Genomic DNA, 19,904 nt, shown 5'->3' on the forward strand with positions numbered 1-19,904 from the left:
GGCTTCCTTTCCCTTCCAGCCTTAACTTGAAAGGATCCAATCTCCTCAAACATCATCTCAATCATTTGTCTAACTCTGCATGTTAATAAAGGCCCTTGACAAATGTTTTCATCTAAATCATCTAAATTCTTATGTGAATAAGGCAGATGCAGCATTGCATCAATTAACATGAATAACTTGGCAATTTAAGCACATTTTTGGTGAGATGCATGTTTTTACCACTTGTGATACTTGTATTTATACTACTTCACTGCTAGGAAATTATGATTTACATGACATATTTTCCCATCAACATATTTTGAACTAAATTTTTTTACATAATTCTTTTCCCATGCCTTGAATAGTGTGCATATGAATTTTGGTGCCATTCTGCTTATTCATTGAAGCTACAGAGGACTAGAGATACTTTTTATACATCGAGTGGTTATAATTAAAATGTTTTTAATCATTTCTTTAGTAATTTGTATTATAAAGTTTATAATGTGAAAAACAGATAGGTGTTTTTTAATAAAAAATGCAAACATTATTAAAAAATCCAGGCTAACTTTTATGCTGTAATTTAATTTTTATATAACATATCCCAAAATAAACTTGATATTGTTTAATTGTTTGGTTTATAGTTTCTAGATTTGATAAATTATTATTATTATTCAAACACACAACAACATTGTCTATGATCTGTAAAAATAACGAAGACACAAAAATTTCTACTTATCTGTGATTTTTGAAGAAAATAAAACATTGGTCATTAGCATTTAGACTATGCACCCTTTGAATACTATATGAATGAAAGAATAATGTTGAATGTGCTTAGACATAAAATTAGTAAAAATATAATAAAGTAAATATTAGTGTGTCAGATTTTATAGTTTAATTTTTTAAGATTTTTCAGTACTGATATTCAGATTTAAGCATCTTGTATATAACTTAAAAAATTTTTTAGGTTGAATATTTTAAATAGCTTTATAGACAGAAGAAAAACATGCAATAAAAATAATTCAAAATTTTTACTCTTGAAAAGTCTTGAAAAGAATAGTTTACTATGTATTTTTTTTTTCATATTACAGGGGAAAAAATGAGTAAATTAAGGATTATAATGATTTATTTCTTAGCTTTATGATTGAATCATTCTATTGTATGGTTCTCATCTAATATAAAAAATGCTGAAAGTGTAATTTTTCTCCAAACTTTATGTTAATAATAGTAATAATATTGATTAGTTTTAAATGAATAATGAATTTCAAATGAATTCATTAGTATGAAAGAAAAAAAAGTGCAGTTGTATGTCTATTAAAATTAGTAATTAATATATACATAATAATTTTTCTTATATTATTCAAAATTATANATATATAATAATTTATTTCAGTATTGTTTTTTGGATATTTATTGATATGAAATAAATTTATATTTTAATTATAGAGACATTTTTTTTTAGTTGAATTATTCTACATATAACATTATATATAAATATTAATAATCAAATTTATTTAATCATGATTTTGATAAATTATATACCATAACATTTTATTATGTAAATTGAATATGTTAATCATTTCAAATTTAAATGAAATTTAATGTTTAGTTTTAAACAATTTATTTCATATTTATATAGAGCAATTTTCTTACCAGTGTTATGTATATAAAAATTCTGTCCTTGATGTTATCCTAAAAATATCCTTGACATTATACTAAAATTCACTTAATGATCATTTTTGATTATTTTGTAATTAAAATTGATCCATTTTTAGCATTAAAGAAGTCAGATTGGAATTGTTGATATTCTTTAATACAAATTTAGTGTCTAGTGAATGATGTAAGAATTAAATTTAAATAATAATTGATTTACTTTGAGATTTATTTGTGATAAGATTTTAAAATTCTTTTTTAAAGGGTATCCTAAACAAAAATTCAAATTGTTTTATAATTTCATATTTCTAAATATTTCTGTCCACATTCATTAGCTTAATTTCTTGGAATCAATTTCTTTCTTAAAGAAAATGTTGTTATATTCATTTAAATTTATTTTTATTCAACTCTTTTTTTTTTCTCATCTTTCTTTCTTTCATATCCTAATTCATTTATAGGTATTCACTCTTAGTTTTTTTAATGGATTTCATTATAATTGTTTTTTCTTACATTTAAATAATTCTTAATTTTTAAATATTAAACTAAAAAATATTATTGCTGATTTGGTAGCTGAATTTGTTAAAATCTTGTTCTTTGTAGCATGATTTTTACATTTCTTAAGGATTCAAATTCACAAAAGTGTAGAGTTTTACAATTAATTAATTATACTAAAATGATGATTATATATTATTTATTAATGAAAATACGACATATTAAAATCCAGGACAAACATGACATAATTCTGGCTATAAAAAGATAATAATTAATCAGCTGTTTAATTTGATAAAATTAGAAACATTTTAAATATAATTTTTTCAGAATATATCATAGTTATTAATGCATATTTTACAAAAAATATATAAATATATATTTTCTTTTTTGTTAAAAATAAATGAATAACAACTTGTGAACTTGCAACAAATCTGTGTGTGTCTCAGACATGAATTGTTGAAACATTTTATCCACATGATACAGTTTAAAATGTGTGTGGAACACAATCAATATTAAGTAGGGAAAAAAGCATGAATATAATTTTGTCTGACAAAGGTAGACAGCTCTAAGGTTTCATTTTATTTTTAGTTACTTCATTTTTATCATAGAAAACTTTAACTTTTTAATTTTGTTATCAGTGGAAAACTAAAAATATTTGTTATTAACTGAAACTTTGTTCTATTGGGTGGAGATTGTTTGATTAAGTACCAAGCTACCCACTTATTTGATTAATGTTATTTTGATGTAAGCATTGAGGAATTAATCATGTTAATCAAGAGATACCTGTAGTAGATAACCTATATATAATGGAACCTGTCTATGCAGAAAAATTGCTTGGTCCCATGTTATTCCATTATAGACAGGTTTGAATGTATTTTAAAGTAAAAACACAATTAATTGCCCTAAATAATAAATTTAAGCCCAAATGAAAAATAAAAAACATAAATACTGTATAATAAAATGATGATTACATTTAATATACTGTACCTTAGTGAGAAGTGATGTCCCATTAAGTTCACTATGCTGACTGCTTGGCTTTCTCACAAATAATCATCTTGGAGATGATATCAGCATATAATTGTTTCTCATTTATCCACACTGGGAGGCATTTTGCTATCTTCTCAATGACATACAGAGGTCAACTTTGTCACACCTTTAGCTCCATTTGCTGCTTTTATTGCTTCCATGTTCTTAAAAATTGTGCATACTGTCGACTTCAACATCTTAAACATGGTCACCAGATCTGCCACTTGTGTACTGCTTTCATGTTTTGCAATAAGTTATTTTTTTTACCTTAATCATCAATACCATATCTTTCCTCTTAGACTTCATTGCTTCCACACTTCAAGGATGCCATGGTGTTTTGGAAACCAAACATGCCAAAAAAAAAGCACTGAAAACACATGAACATAATGCAAGAGATGCTTTTGCAGCAAGAGTGACAGACAACTTGGGCACAGAATAGATGTCATTTATGTAGTGGGCATATTTTTTCACTTCATGCACAGTTCAAAATGTAGAAGCGTCATTTAAACTCTAGGTTGACTTTCTCTCAAATTTAGTGTTCAAACTCTGGGTCATTCAAAGTATGAGGTATCACTGTATTTATGTATTGTCTCTGTGTTTTGATTTTGAAGAGGATTAGAGGCAGAATAAACAGACAAATATTTGTGCACGTAAAATTCTGCATTAGCATGCACATACATATTTTTATTGCATGGAAGTCAGAGGCAAGGCTGTCAAAAGAGAGAAGCTGGGGATTTTTCCCAGGAGCCAGAGAAAACTTGGGGCCTATAGTTATTACCTTTATAAATCATTACTTTTACTAACAAAGTATAAAATCTTTAAGAAAGGCTGTTTCTTTATTAATAAACTGCAAAGTTGAAAAACTTAGGATGTTTCTTTATTAATTTGTTTAAAAAAAAGGTTTTCAGGCCCCCATATAAGTGCTTTACAGTCCTGGTCAGAGGATTAGGCCAGTTCATGTGTTTCAATAGGAAATGGAGGATAATCAAGAAATCAGACCATGCTGTTGTTTTACTATTCCTATATATTGTGTTTTGTGCCAAAATATTTTATTGTGGACTGTGGCTGTAGAGATGACTTTTTGCTTGTTGGTGCCAAAATTTTTTATGCAGAGGCCATGTGTTCACTGTTATTTCAACTCCTGTATTACAATACAAAATGTTTCACACAAAATATACCTGTCTGTGTGTTTCCAGCCTCAAGTATGGCATTTATTTCTATACTAAAAAAGTCAATAAAAGCTATATATGGCAGCTGTTAAAATTCATTCATTTTTTTTCTATTAATAATTTAACTAATTATATATGGTCCCAGGTGCCAAATCTTCTCTAGACTCAATTTGCTCTGTTGGTTGATAAAATTCTAACTTTGATGTTAATCTCATGTTTATTATTTTCACGAAAATTTTGTATATTACAGGTAATAAGACTGATGAGTCTGTAATTCTTCACTTCCTTTTCATCATTTTTTTTTGAATATGATTATCAGTTTGGCATTTTTCCAATAATTACATGTATGAAATAAATCTAAATTATATATTTATTTCTGGAATATTTTTTACAGATATTTATAATAACTACAATAGGCATTAAATATAATTGTTCGCTTAAATTATTATAATTAAATACAAAAGAAGAAAACTATTGTAAATATTAAAAAAATTCAAATTACTTTTTCAAATAAATAATCGACACACACTGGAAGAATACAATAATAAGCTTTCTACAAACCTATAACCAGCGTGAAATATGTTCAATTGCTTCCAAATGGAATGCGGAATACGATTTTTGAAATTTCGTTCCAAAGACTGCTGACATTCTAACGGATCGTTGCAAATGGAACATAGCCTGATGAAGGATCCAGTGGGATCCGAAAACATTAGCGTAAGCAATTGAACATATTTCATATTTCACGCTGGTTATAGGTTTGTAGAAAGTTTATTATTGACTTTTTCAATTTATTTACTTATTTTAGAATAATTTAAAATGTATATAATAATAATAATTTTTTAATTGTTTTCAATAATTGCTGCAGATTAAAAAACTGGATTTTAATAGTTAAGGTTGAAGTAATTAGGAAATACCTTTCAGTAATGTAATTAATTTTATCTGAATAGAAAGAAACATTTTTAAAATTAATTATATTATAATATATCAAATAAAAAAAGAAAATATTTTGTATATAAAATAATTTTAATTGAAAATTTCTGGTAAGGTCAATGTAAAAAACCAGAATTTTCAAATTCCATCTATACGCTGAGATATTTGAGGTCAAAATTTAAAAAGTAAAGTTTATGAACCTATTGCTGACTATGAGAATTTTATGGGCAAAAAAGTTGCCCAGTTGAAAGTAATTGCAGGCCCTAAGGCTTCTCCAATTCTTATTTCTTCTTGTGAATTAATTATAAACATTAACAATTCTGTCAAATTCCATATAATAAATTCATATCTCCATACACATTGTAGAAAACAAAATGAAAAATCATTTAATTACATATTTGAAATTTTTAAAGTATATTTATTTTATCTTCAGCTGTAATTTATCAATACATTTTAAATGAGCAATTATTTATTGTGACATTGTCACAATGCCTGGCTGCAATTTATAATCATACTTTTAATTAAATTTAAAATGTATGCTCTCCAGCTCAAATTAGTAGTGTCATCATACTTTTCCTGTTAGACAGATGAATGGCATGACTATTGCTAACTCCTTTCAGGAGAAAATTTTTTGAATTGAAATAATGAAGTTATTGACATTTTTTTTTAAGAAAATGTGCCCACTAGTGATATGTTTATAATCATGAATTAAGTACTTAAGACTTGACATCATTGTTAAACCATTTTGGTATTGTATAATTATTGGACTGTAATCTTTAGAAATTGCATACCTATAAATTATTGGACTGTAATTTTTAGAAATTGCATACCTATAAATTTCTACTGGAATCTATCTGTTGTCTGTCCTTTCTTAATCTTGTGAATGGACTTAGATGAAAATTGAGACCAGATATGCAAAGCTTAGGGGCAGGAGATCCCAATTAACCATACATAAACTTCCAGTCTATACCAGAAGTTGCATGGTTTCAATTCAGAATTTTCTTGAGTATGGAGTTAGATGACTGCATGACTCCATTGTTAACAGGAAAGGTATGATATACAGGGGCAAGACGCTACTAAAATTGAGAGCATTGTGATGAAAAACTGCAGCTCGACATTGTGATGATGTCAAGTAAATAATTGTTCCTTTAATTATTGTCTCTACCACAAAAATTCAAGTCAGTGGAGTTTTTTAAATGAGAAATTTTCTATTTAGTCTTACTCCAGTTTTCTGGCATCTTCAAATGTTAATGAAATTTTTTAAAATAACTATTCATTTTCATTTTACGAGACATTTTTCAGTTTATGATGCCATTAAATTGATTTGAATTTGAATGAATTGATGTTAAAAAAATTATTGCAATGCATCTCCCATAAAATCAACAAGCAATTATATTTAATATTTATTTTAAAATTAAAATAAAAACATCTGTTGGTGTTCCATAAATGAAATTATTGGCATATTTAGAACTATTTTTATTTCAGTTTAAATTGGATAGAAAAATGTTACAGGAAAAAATAAAGATCTGGTTATTGAAATTTTTTATTAATAGAAATGGAATTTGAAAAAATATTTTTTATTTTTTTTAATTTAGAAAAAGAATTTTAAAATAAAATTTTAAGTTTTTTCAAATTTTACACAAAATTTTACACACAAATTTTCAAATAAATCCTTACTATTTTAAATAAATTATTGATGGTAAATGTGTATAATAATAGTGAATTTATAAATCTTCTTCTTTAAAAGTTGGGTCATTTCAGAAATGTTCTAGTAAAAAATTCACTATATAAAAATTTTTTTATATCTTATTTTTTAATATCCATAATTCCATGTCATTCAAGGGCTCCGTGTGGAGGGTGTACATTTCACTCCCCCTAACTCGAACAAAAACTATGAAAATGGAAGAAAAAAGAATAGAATGTTATGAGAATTGCCATATTTTGTTAATTTTGTGCAACTAATTTTGAAGTAATTAATTTCAATTGCTTTATTCAGTTATTCATTGGGCTGCAATTTGAAAAAAATTGTAAACCTATAAATTTCTACTGTTTCTTTCTGTTTGTCCTTTCTTAATCTCGAGAATGGAGTTACATGGATGAAAGTCCAGACCAAATATAGAAAGCTTAGGGCAGGAGGCCTGATTAACTATATACAAATTTATGCTTTCGGCTGGAAGTTATTTCAATTCAAAACTTTTTTCCTGAATGTTAGATAGATGACTAGCATTGCTTCATTGTTAACAGGAAAGTATGATGTATATGATGCAAGATACTACTAAACTTAAGTATATTATGATGAAAAATTGCAGCCCAATATTGTGATGATGTCATAATAAATAATTGCTTGTTCCATTGTGCACTAATATATCCCCTAAAAAATTGTTAGCATTACTGATGTTATTTCACTAAATTTTTTTATTACAGTTGTAAAATTATAAAAATTATATATTTTATGTTAATATAGTGAATTTAAATCCTCCTACAGGGTTTACTTCACTCCATATTAATGTATATTTATGCAAATTTGAGACAATTTGCTTCTTAATTTTTGTCTCTTAAAACTTAGTGATGAATAGCCTTTCTCTGTTCAATGTGTTCCCATAAAGTCTACTAACAGTTCTGCACCTCCTTTTCCAAGCATCAGAGACTTCCTGCACTTCTACATAACTTTGGACAACTCATCCTTGCAAACTTTCTTCAGGTCTTCCACTGCTTGGCTTTTCTAAAATAGAGACATTGTTTTAAAAATCTAAAGCCATACAAAATTCATCAGCAATATATTGGAATTTCACATGTATATCCCTTTTCTCAATGTACGAGGGTCGTTCCAGAAGTACCCGACCTAACATAGATGGCGGTACTTATTTGAAAAAAAAAAGACTGTGTTAGAAAGTATCAACCTTATAAAGCTTAAGTTTGAAGTTTGAAGAACGTTGTATAGTATTTTTTTGACAGCCATAAATAGTGAACAATCTCAGTGAATTTGTAAACATGGAAAAAATTTGTCATCATTATGTGATACAATACTTTCATTTGAAAGGTTTCAGTCCAACCAATATTAAAGCTGAGCTAGATTCTACTCTGGGGAGTCTGCTCCCTCAATAAAATATTGGGTGGCAGAGTTTAAACGAGGCCGTACGAGCTGCCAAGACGAACATCGTATTGGTCGACCAAGTGAGGTGACCAAGCCAGAAATGGTGGAAAAAATCCACAAAATAGTATTGGATGACAGTCGACTCAAAGTGTGAGAGCTAGCAGACATGGTAGGCATTTCAAAAAGTGCTGTACATCGCATTTTAACTGAAAATTTGGACATGAGAAAGCTGTGCGCACGATGGGTGCCGCGTTTGCTCACAATGGGACAAAAACAGCGTCGTGAGGATGTTTCAATCGAGTCTTTGGCAATGTTTCGCAGCAACAAAGCCGAGTTTTTGCGTCGATTCATAACCATGGATGAAACATAGGTCCATCACTTCACACCTGAGACGAAAGAACAGTTGAAACAATGGACTGAAAGGGGAGAATCAGCTCCAAAGAAGGCGAAAACAGTTCCATCTGCTGGCAAGGTCATGGTGTCAGTTTTTTGGGATGCGCCCAGGAAAAACAATCAACGGCAAGTATTATGCGAACTTATTGCAGCGCTTGAATGATGAAATCAAGAAAAAACGGTTACATTTGGCGAAAAAGAAACTGTTGTTTCATCAAGACAACGCACCAGTTCACACATCCGTTATTGCCATGGCCAAAATCAATGAGTTAAGGTTCAAATTGCTTCCTCACGCACTCTATTCACCAGATTTAGCCCCATCGGATTATTTTCTCTTTCCAGACTTAAAAAAAAGGCTTGGTGATAAAAGATTTGACAACAATGAAGCGGTGGCATCTGCAGTTGATGGCTATTTTGAGAAGCTCGACAGTTCTCACTATAAACAGGGGATCGAAGCTATTGTACAATGCTGGAAAAAGTGTATTGAGCTAAAAGGAGACTATGTTGAAAAATAAAGATATGTTTTACCAAATTTTTTGTGTCTTTGTTAGGTCGGGTACTTCTGGGACTATCCTCATAGTTGATGCCAGTCATGGCTTTCTACTCTTCAGGACATGCAATCATAAAGTTGGCTTTGTGGCTGGATGCTGTGTCATGGTGAAATGTGACAAATAAAATTTCATAGAGGTGCTAGCCATGATTTTCTCCTTAATAGCCATAAAATACTCCTTTTTGTTTAATATTTCTAGCCTTATGATATAATAACTTAGAACCCCAAAACAATAATAATTTCAGAATCGGACAAATTAGTTTCCTATCTTTCTGATCTAATAAATTTCATTCTTGTAAGTCTAAGTTAATTTCATCTTTTATTCAGCAAAAATGTTACTTATTATTTTTATTTTTTTTCAATATGTAAACGATTAAAATAATAATTTAGTATTTAAATAAACTTTTCACTTAAATAAGTTTGATCTCAGCATGAGTGGAAAAAATATCAAATTTAAGTTTCAAGATATAGGTGTATATATCATATATACTGTGTACATTTGTGTATATTATGACATTTCAATTACCAAAACTTCCTGTGAATAACCCGTGGGTTGTCTGTCAACTATAAATTGCAATTACGACCTCCCCCAGTGAATTTTTCATCGTCTAAACTTACTAAGAAAATTTTTTTTTTCCAGGGAATTTTGAATTTATGCATACGATATCTCATATTTATCTTTCATTTTATATAAGTCAGTCCACGTCTACTTAAACTTGTATCTTTAAAGATGACAAATTTCTACTAATTCTCTTTTTTTTATAATGACACTTTGAGATCTATTTAGAAGCTGACTGTCAATTTAGCATATAATAGTCCTGTACAGTGAATAAGAGTTAAGTGATTGCCTTTCAAACTGACATTGTTAGATGATGTAGTCTATATACAATTTTCTTAATAAAATCAACAATTTTGGCACGCGCGCGCGCGCACACACACACACAGGGTGTATCAGAATGACGTTTTAAAAATTTGAGGGATTGTAGAGGATGAAATTTTGAATGTTTTGATATAAGGAACCTATAGCCAGGAATTTGAACTAAAGTGTCTAGAGCGGTAGGAAGTGCTTGACTGCACTTCACTTTGGTAGCTACCCTTTTGTCCATTGACGTCATATTATTGCTGTGGATGGAAGACTGTAAACACACAACTACAGTGGTCTAACTGAGCCTGTGTACAGGATGTTGTGTACTTAGTGCTTGTTGTTCTTCAGGTCACCCCTTGCATCCACTGGCACTGTGCTGTAAGCACACAACTAGTCAATGTGAGTCCCTTGTGTACACAACACCTGTAGGAACAGTTCATGAGCTTACGTAGTGCATCTTTACAGCATTTAATACAATCAGAGGGGAGCGTGGATCTTACAGAGAGTTGGGCAAAACATGGTTCGTCATTGCACATTATGTAACGAAGTTGGTGGTCGTCACACTGAACATTTACTCTAAAGTAGTGCAGCCACTGATTCGATGTACAGTTTGATTGTACTCTACTGTTTTCTCAATAAAACTTGTCATAAATACCGTATTCTGCTGTTTCATTCAGCATACTGACCACATAGAACGTGCAAAGTGCTGTAGAAACTTTATATCACATTTCCGACTATAGGTTCCTTATATCAAAATGTTCAAAATTTCATCCTCTACAATCCCCCAAATTTTTAAAATGTCATTCTGATACACTGTGTGTGTGTGTGTGTGTGTGTGTGTGTGTGTGTGTGTGTGTGTACAAATATCCAAAGAATAGAATATCCAATACAAAATTATTGCAAATCAAACAACAATATTTAAATTATAAACAAATGTAAATACTGTACTATTTCAATGTATATTTACTTAAAATTAAGATAAAAGTAACAATAAAATCCTTTAATGTAATAAAAAATATTCTAAGTTAATTTTAAAACTAATTTATAAGTGCTAATTAATAATAGGATGGTGTTCAACTGTTTAAATTATTTAAATTTAGAAACGAAATGTGAGATTCACTTACATTTCATTTCTAAATTTAAATAACTTAAAGTGAATCTCACATTTCATTTCTAAATTTAAATAATTTAAACAGTTGAACACCATCCTATTATTAATTAGCACTTATAAATTGCATTGGCAAAAGTTATTAAATAACAGACTGCAGTAATAGAATAAATTTTTCATAATCTTTTCTAATCTGTAATTGGATGAATGAAACAGAAATTTAGCATACTATTAGATGGTTTGATGATTAAAATCTATCATGTATTACCATGTAAAGGAGTTTATCTTTAGTTGAACAGATATAATTATTATTAATATTTTTGATACTTATTGCAATTTACAGTTTAGTGTCAAATATCTCATTTTTATCCATTTTAATTACCTGCAATGAATTGCTAATGGAAATAAAATGAAACAGGAAAAAAAATGTTTGAGAGAATACTTTCTGAAGTACAAACAAGTAAAGTGACATGTTGTCATCAACATCAGCTTAGGAGAAATAGGCTGTACTGTGGTACAAGTTATGCTATGTTTTTATTTTTTGATAATTTTCTATAGAGTACAACAAGAAGTTATGTACTTTCCTTTGTATATAACATTCAAAAACAAATGGTTTTTTTAATGCATAGACAATTATTTAAATTCAAATTCAAATCTTTAATTTTTTTTTATATTTAAAATTTATTTGCATCATTTATGGTGTTTTCTCCAGGAAAAAATTGTAGCCAACAATCTGTAATATGTTAGTAGGTTGTTGCAAATTTCTTTATGAATCACAGTTAATGATAAAGCAGTAATCATACTATAACACCTAATAACATACTAATCTTTAGTTTGGTTGTTTTAAAAAATAAGTAAGTAAATAAAATGTAAATACAAATATTTATCTGGCTGATCAGCTAAAATAAGCTTTGGGAGAACACTGTCTAAAGATGAAATTTAATAATTACAGTATACACATTATGGTATTGTAATCTACAAAAGATTTGCCTCATGACATGTAATTATATACTTTATGCATTCAAATGTAAATATAAAGAATCTTTACATCAAAAGCATTTTTCTCATATTTTTTTGAAAAAAATACGAGAAAAATGCTATACTATTTTAACAGAAAAATACATACAGGTATACCTCGCCTTACGTCGGTAATTGGTTCCAGGAGAACGACTTAAGTCGAAAAACGACGTAAGTAGAATATACTTGTCTTCGAATCTACTTGCCACTAGGCTAAACCATAAATTACCAATTCTCGTTCTGTATTTTATTTATTAATGCATTTTTAATAATATATGGTTAATAAGGATCCATTTTAAGCTTACAAACAAATAAATTTTAGTTTTTAATATAGTACAGAAAAAAGTAATTTAAATTTACGAATGCATATACTGTAAATACAGTATATACTTGTAAATGTATATATTATAATATGATTTTATGTGCTTTAAACATTTTTCTAGCAATATTACAACTTCAATATTTGTGGCGGACAGACGTAAAGTCGAATAAAATGACTTAAACTTGATTTTTATTTTTCCATATACTTTTTTGACAAACGACGCATAATCGGGAACGATGTAACTCGAAATGACGTAAGTCGAGGTATACCTGTATATCATTCCGTCACTGTGGTAACACACATGTGTAACTGTTTACACACAAGCTTAGAATGTTCCATTGTTTTAAAAACCTTGTGCTGTTCCAGGTTTTTTGAAAATAATTTTGTAATTTTTTTTGAAAAGTTTCCTAAATTATTTCTATTCATTAAAATTATCTCTATAATAACATGAATATACAGTTGACCCCTCCATAATGCAGTAGATACGTTCCGCTTTATAAGAATTTCACGTTGTAGGAATCCTTAAATACGTGAGCCAATCACAGCCTGTCATGTGTGCAGTTTATGGACTATGACTGTTTGAAAGGTTTTCTTTCCTAAAATTAATCGATTCTAGACTAATTTGACTCAACATTTCCAAATTACGTATAATTTTTTGGGAATAATCCATATAAACTACGCTATAAATGAAAAATTGTAGGATTACTTACCGAGTGTGCACTGTTCGACATTGCCATTGCTTAAGCTTGTTTTCGTCATGGAGCAGCACACCAAACGGCGGGTGCATTTTCTGATAAGTTATTTTTCTGCGAAAAATTTGTTGAACTTTGGAGACATCATTAATAGAAATCATTTTTATGGCCGTTGAATAAGGAAATGTTTCTTTCACAAGAAATGTATAAAATTACAGTGCTGTATTAGACTTACGGTACCTAATTTAAATACTGTACAGACGATAGTAAACTCAACTTACCTGCCTAAAATCGCCATAGCAAAAATTTTAGATAACGTAAAAATTATAAAATAACAGTACTGTATTAGACTTACAAATATATATATAATTTATATATACAAACTGATATTTATATATATAAACCTAATTTATATATAATTATATATACAGTACCTAATTTATATATAATTTAAATTTAATACTGTACAGATGATAGTAAACTCAACTTGCCTGCCTAAAATCTCTGTAGCATGGCGCTGAACGGTGGAAAGTAATTCAGCTGCTCGTCCACTATTGCGATAACGGTTTACCACATTTTACGAGTCTCTTTTAGCGTCCTTATACGAATACAGTCGCAATTTTTTCGCTGCAATATACAAATCTGCATTATTTGAACCCACGTTATAGGGGGGTCTACTGTACTGTATATAATGTAGAATTTTCTCGGTTACTAATTAATAAATTTATTAAAATTAAATAATTGCTTTAATAGAGTTCAAGTAATTCATAAGAGATGCAGTCAAAAAGTTGACATAGAGACTGGTGACGTAGTGCTACAATCGACCACATGCTGAACTTGCACAAACTAGGATGCATAATGCATTTAGCTTCCATTCAAATTTTGTGTCATTTATGTTTCTTGCTATTTAGATTAGATCCATGTTCTTGTTGATCTGCAATTTTCATTGCTTGAACAGGACAGAATTTTTACAGCAATGAAGAGACAATATTTGTGTGTGTGAAATTTTGCTTCAAGCTTGGCAAGGCTGCAACAGAAAAGAAAGTGATTACAAGGGATGAAACAGGAATTCATGGCTATGACCATGAGATCAAACAACAATTGACTAAGTGGAAAAATCATGGCTCATCCAGATCAAAGAAAGCAGGCCAAGTGAGGTGCAATCTCGAGTTTGCTCGGGCCTATAATGATGACGTCATTGTATCTGGATGGCAGACAATGATACTGTTGGCTGTGTGCTTTTTAGAGGACCAGGCAATCCTCTTGACTAGTTGTCTGCCAAGAGCATACTCCTGAGACTTGGCACTGTGTGTGCAAGCTCTCTCTCATCCACTGGCCCCAACATCTCAGTTTTGTCAGAATGGATTAGGTGGTGGGCTATTTGGCAAAATGACCATCTGGCTTCTCTCAACCTGATGATCCTTCCCCTCTCAAACTTGGATAGTTGTTCATATTTTCTTTGATTGCAAATAAAGGCATCACTAGTGATACGTCCCTCTGCAACAGGTAAACTTCAGACAGGATGACTTTGCACACTTTTTTTTTATAGACCAAGGGGGATGCACTTTAATGCCTTCTGCTGACATTACAAAATGAGCCATCACACTGTAACTCTAATCATTTCCATATGTGCTTGATTTATCTGCATGCCATGTTTCACAGAAATATGACAATTTCTTCTTGGTTTTCTAATTTTTATGGCAATTGGTGTATTTTTTGTTCTATATATATAAAGGGTGTTCTGTTAACAGTGCCTAAATGTAAATTGCACACCATTGGCATTCCATGTGGTATCAACCTTGAAAATGTCGTTGATTATCAGTGATTGAGCTATAATTTTTCAAAAATGATTTCTAGCCATGCAGTGCTGACCAGAACTGACCATCAAGGTCGTGCAATTTGACACCTCGTGATTTTTTTCTGTGGGTTTTTCAAATCTTGTGTCTATGTGAACAACCTATGAATAATTCCTGACCTCAAGACAGCATTTTAACAAGTTATTGGTGGAATTCATTCAGAATTATGCAGTACTGTCATAAGAAATTTTATCAAAAAGAGTACGTGTATTCTACCAGAGATGTGAACAACATTTGGCAGACAATGCATTCCACTTGTAAAAATGACTTAACACTAAAATGGATTGTAATATTACTTTATACTGAAATAAAAATATCCAAGATAGTTCAATAAATGATATGTTTTATTTCACAGTTAAATCTGGCACTGCTACTGGGACACCCTATATAATGTCAGCAAATTAAGATAATTTAAATGCAATATATTCAAATGAACCTTAACAATGGAAAATATTTAGAAATATTGGTGTTTGGACGTCGACGCTGCGAGTGACTTTTTTTGTGAACCTTTCATTAGTGCACTGAAGTGGTGAATTATAGTTAATTTGAATTAATTTATTAGTAAGCAAGTTTAAACTAACACTATTTAAGTTCAGGTAAAGGAAAAAGCAATAATTCAAAAAAATAATAATATGCAAAGATCTCCAGTTAAGCGTGGAAGACCTCCATTGACTAGAACGAGGACAGAGAATAAACAAGCTCAATCAAGTACTCCAAGTTCTAAACTCATTACGGATTACGGAATACAATCGAAAAGTGATTCACAAGAAGGAACAAAAGAATCCTTGAATCAAAATATGGAATCTGGTCAGCAGAATTTATTGGATTCAACAGGTGAGTCACCTAATATTAATTCAAGTCATTTTATTACTTCGGCAAATCAACTTGACACCTCAACTGCACTCCTATGGACTAAAATATCAGATTTAATAAATGCTTCAAACGATAAATTGTTAGAACAAATGGTATATATAAAAGAAGTAGTAGAAAGAATACGTCAAGATATACATGAGAATAAAGAAAAACAGATATATATGGAGGAAGAAATTAAAAATTTAAAACAACAATTAGAAAATCAAAAAAGTGAAAATGAACTAATGCAATTTAAAATAGATTCTTTAATTAATGATTATAATTATAAAAAAATAATTGTATATACATATCCTAGTGTGAAATCTATATCTACGTCAGAGATATACAATTTTATGACTAATGTACTCAATATTCATGATATAACTCAAACTGAGATATTAGAAATAAACTTAATAACAAAAAAACCTAATACAACAGTAAGAATAACATTCAGTAGTAAACAAATTCGTGATAAATTCTTCTATACTTTTATTCAAAAGAAACAACAAAAAAAAAAATGTATTAGAAGAATGGGAAAACATGCAAATATTCCCAGATTTAACTAAAAATTCAAGGATAAGAAGGAAAAATTTACTCCTAATATTTTATGAATTGCGGAAACAAAAAGATCAAGTTAAACTCCATAATGATATATTAACGATAAACCAAGAAAAAATAACATATAGCCTAAAATTGAGCAAATTGGTTTATGTAGATAATTTTCGTCCTTATAGTGATCAAATAGATATAGACAGCTGATATCATGTTAAGCAAAAATATATACAATATAATAGAACTATAAAGAATAATCAAATGGTTTCCATTGCTAACTGGAATGGTCAAGGAAAATAAAATAAAACATCACTTATTAATAACTTCTGCATTAAATACGAGCCAGATATTTTAGCAATTACTGAAACTTGGATTACTTCGAACTCGTATTATAACAAAAAATTTTTCAATGATTTTATAGTGGAAGTGATCCAAGCACAAAAACCTACTGGTCCAGGTCGGCCAAGTGGTGGTATATGTATCCTTATAAAAAAGAATTTTGGTAAAATAATTGACATAAAAAAATTCAACAATTATAAGCTACTTCTTATCTCACTACAGAAGCCTACTTTGATAAATAAAACGAATAATTTAATAACATTGTTAATTGCTTATATTCCACCTGATGATCTATGTACTTTAAAAAATAGTTTTAAAACATTAGAAAGTTGGAGTCATATTTCTCCGCTTACTTTGGTAATGGGAGATTTTAAAATTAGAACTATTTCATATTTACTGTCTATGCAGATTATTTCAGTTAGAATGGACAATACCCGTATATGCACTGTCATGAAACCAATCATATATGGTTATTCCCGTTTATATTAAAACGAATCATTAAATTTTATTACAGACTTAAATTCAATAGTGATAACAATTTGATTGCTTTATATCATGAAAACATCAGGCAAAGTAAATTTCAAAAAATAAACAGCTATGGCACAATAAATTGGAAACTATCTTCAACTCTTGGAGTATCAGTACTACTATTTCAAGACAATATTCAAGATTGGAAAACAGGCTACTCAATAATTTTGAACTCAGCTATAGCACAATCCATAAACAAAGATCAATTCTCCCTACTTGCTAGTAAATATCATACATGGTACTTGGATATATTTGAAATACCATCAGTTCAGTCATATATGTTGTATTCGGTAAATTTGAATGTAAAACGACTTATAGCACAACTTCGTTTGAATAAATATTCGCTGTATGTTAACAATACTTATATAAGTTTATTAACAAAATGTTTTTTTATGTAACTCCGACGACTTAACACCTTATCATTTGATATTAAAATGTCCAAAATTAAGGGACATTTGTGAACACTATGATATAACTCGAACTTATAAATGCAACTTGCTAATAGAATTGTTAAAAAACTTTAACAAAATGAGTAAAAAAGATTTATATAAAATTTATAACTATTTTTGTAAAATAATTGATATTTACAAAAACAAAATAAATTAACACAAATGGAATATTATAATATGCTATTATTAGTGAAATGGAATAAATTTAAAATCAAAAAGTATTGTAAAGTAAAAAACAAGTAAACATGTAAATGCAAACCCCTTGTAATAGGGATGTAATTCCCAATGTACAATAAATAAATGATGATATTTAGAAATATTAGATAGATCTGAAATCATTAAGTTTTATCAAAATTCATTAAGCTTTTTTTTCCAAATTTTTCAAAATATTTTATTTATAATGTTATAAATAGGGACTATATGCTAACTTATAATTCAAAATTTATTTAACATTTTAATAAATTTACTTAGTGTAATTAATAAATAATTATGAATTCATTCAGACTTATCCTATGATCTATGAAGCATGCAATAGTATTGTTTTCATTATTGTAATAATTATCTTAAAAAATTTCAGAATAATTATTAATTTTCATTTTTCTTTGAAGATTATATGAAAGTAGTTTTATATATTTCCTTCCAGCCTAGTAAGGATTCTAGATCTTAAGAATCTCGTTAATCTAGATTATCCAGAAGGATTTTTCATTTAATAACATATTTAATTCTATCATTGTGTATAAGATTTTTTTCCACAAAATTTGGTCAGTTTTAAATAGTCACACAAAATATGTTTTAGGGAATTGTCTTTGTTACAATATAAAATAAACATTTGCCTTTCAATTTAATTAAATTACTTTCTGTTAATAAAATTTTTGAATGTACTCATAATTGTATAAAAGATTTTTTCATAATGAACAGAAAATTGCTTCAAAGATAACCAGTGTGAGTGGGATATTTCAAAATACTCTTATAGCAAGGATGATGCTGAGATTGTTGTAAACTTTTCTCATTAGAAAGTAATATATCTGTTTTACTACCTTATCGACCAATAGTGTAATTCCCCGCAAAACACTAAAATTAGTCTTCAAAAATGTTCTAATAAGATTATTCTGATATATACAATGAAAAAAAAAACTATTAAAAATTGTTAATGGTGTTTGGTTAATGGTTATAATTCAAAAACATTTTTTTCAAGTCATTTGAATCTTATTCTGACTAAAAATATTACCTGTCAGTTGCAGTTTTTTATTTCAAGTTCATTTCAGTTTATTGACTTCTATGTGTAAAAGTTGGGATGTAACATCAAATGAGAAGAATGAGGCCAGTCATAAATATGTAAGGTTCCTGAAGTGGCTGGGATCACACATACAGAAAAATTTTAATTTCATTTTCTTGTGTAAAAAAAATTATAATAATTATATGTTGTAAAAAACAGACAAAAAAAAGAAAGAGAGAAATAGAAAAATTTCATGTCCATAAAAGGACATATCTGTAGAAAATTCTGAGAAAGATGTACTTCTCCAATTTAAACAAAGAATTGTGTGAGTTCTAAGATCAAACATCTTGATAGGGATTGCACTGTCAGTCACTGTTGACTCATCCCATGATCTGGGTTCCGATCTTATTACATTTTGTAACGAGAGGGGACCAATTGGAGAATAGAGGTGAGTCGGCATCAACCTGTCGGAATGTTTGACCCAAAAAACTTATAAAACCGCGCAGATCAAGGATGTAACGTTCTTGGGTCGTAGTTCATTTGCCCTGTGAATTGGTGCTTTACAGAGATCATTGGGAGGTTTTCTGTCAATCTGGGAATAAATTTTGCCCTCTGGTTTCATCCATACTTGCCCGAGGTTGACCTTTTCTCCCAAGACTTTTGCCCGAAGCTGTGCCATATGCCTCGGGGCCATCAATTGCAACGTACGTCAACGAGAGACAGGACAAACTTCCTACTGAATGTCTGACACTTGTATGGACTTTTAATTCACTCCCTGAGCTGTGTTATGTCAAAACTTTGCAAAACGTTGTAAGAAACTGTTTT

The 19,904-nt window shown here is 29.2% G+C and overlaps 1 protein-coding gene across 1 annotated transcript in view; it reads left to right on the forward strand.

Moving 5' to 3' along the window:
* LOC111635555 (DCN1-like protein 1) overlaps window positions 1-19,904 on the forward strand; it is a 34,600-nt gene that overhangs the window by 4,292 nt on the left and 10,404 nt on the right. The gene's annotated exons all lie outside the window — the stretch shown is intronic.

The sequence above is a fragment of the Centruroides sculpturatus genome, unplaced genomic scaffold, assembly GCF_000671375.1.
Source record: "Centruroides sculpturatus isolate CEXI.00-Female unplaced genomic scaffold, Cexi_2.0 scaffold708, whole genome shotgun sequence".
In the NCBI taxonomy this organism is placed as follows: Eukaryota; Metazoa; Arthropoda; class Arachnida; order Scorpiones; family Buthidae; genus Centruroides; species Centruroides sculpturatus.